The sequence below is a fragment of the Bos javanicus genome, chromosome 22, assembly GCF_032452875.1.
Source record: "Bos javanicus breed banteng chromosome 22, ARS-OSU_banteng_1.0, whole genome shotgun sequence".
Classification (NCBI taxonomy): domain Eukaryota; kingdom Metazoa; phylum Chordata; class Mammalia; order Artiodactyla; family Bovidae; genus Bos; species Bos javanicus.
The window spans coordinates 6,743,906-6,745,257 of NC_083889.1; the positions used below are offsets into that span (position 1 = coordinate 6,743,906).

A 1,352-nucleotide genomic window follows, 5' to 3' on the forward strand; every position below is an offset into this window, starting at 1 on the left:
ATAAAATCTACTTGCTTATATATTCCCAGTTGAAAAAGCAAACATTTTTCGAGAGGGACTTAGAACCTATAAAGTAAATTTTCTGCGTGGGTCTTTAATGGCTGTGCCTATTGACAAATTCGTGTTTTCCCAAATCAGCTGTGGGGGGTGGGGGTGAGGTGGGCTGCGCATGCTCTGTGTACAGAGGCATTTAGACAGAGCAAAGTCTTGTTTGCCGTCCAAACAGGCCACTCCATGGGGGCAGGTTAGAAATTATATTTGCATGTGTATTGCAGATACCTGAGTAGTAGGTACATTGTGAGAGGAAAAAAAAATCTGAACACTTGTTACATGATATTTTGACAAATATGGGTTGGCTCTGGCTTGGACGCTGGATCCAGGCCACTGTAGAGAAGAATATTAGGTTCAGGTCCTAATCTTTGTTCATGTTTATTTATTTTTGGCTGCACAGGGTCTCAGTTGCGGCCTGCAGGATATTCAACCTTTGCTGGGGAGTGCGGGATCTTTCCTTGTGGCTTGAGAACTCTAAGTTGGGCTGTGTGGGAGATTTAGTTCCCTGACCAGGGATTGAACCTGGGCCCCCTGCATTGGGAGCACAGAATCTTAACCATTGGACCACCAGGGAAGTCCCAGGCTTTTGCAGTTTTGAGGGTCCTCTTGAAGAAAGAAAACATACAATTATGAATACAAAATTAGGCAAGAAATGTAAAGGCATTGGTAGGGACCCTCACTGAGCTTCTGGAAGGGCCTGTGCAATAGAGGGGAGAAGGCAATGGCACCCCACTCCAGTACTCTTGCCTGGAAAATCCCATGGACAGAGGAGCCTACTGGGCTGCAGTCCATGGGGTCGAGAAGAGCTGGACATGACCGAGCAACTTCACTTTCATGCATTGGAGAAGGCAATGGCACCCTACTCCAGTACTCTTGCCTGGAAAATCCCATGGACGGAGGAGCCTGGTAGGCTGCAGTCCATGGGGTCGCTAAGAGTCGGACACAACTGAGCGACTTCACTTTCGCTTTTCACTTTCATGCATTGGAGAAGGAAATGGCAACCCACTCCAGTGTTCTTGCCTGGAGAATCCCAGGGACGGGGGAGCCCAGTGGGCTGCCGTCTATGGGGTTGCACAGAGTCGGACATGACTGAAGCGACTTAGCAGCAGCAGCAGCAGCAGCAGCAGTGCAATAGAGGAGCTTGTGGCCGTGACCTTCATGGTAAGTCTGAGTCTACAGCCAAGAGCATTAGAATGTCAGCTCCAGAGGTCAGGGATTTCTTTTTTCTTTATTATAGTCAATTTACAGTATTTCAAAGTAACAGTAAAGTGATTCAATTATACAAGCATGCATGCTAAATC

The 1,352-nt window shown here is 47.3% G+C and overlaps 1 non-coding gene across 1 annotated transcript; it reads right to left on the reverse strand.

The window, feature by feature from the left end:
• Positions 1 to 552: 552 nt before the first annotated feature.
• Positions 553 to 625, reverse strand: TRNAG-CCC (transfer RNA glycine (anticodon CCC)). Its single transcript has one exon. It is a non-coding gene; the product is annotated as a tRNA-Gly (tRNA).
• Between the last annotated feature and the right edge of the window lie 727 nt (positions 626 to 1,352).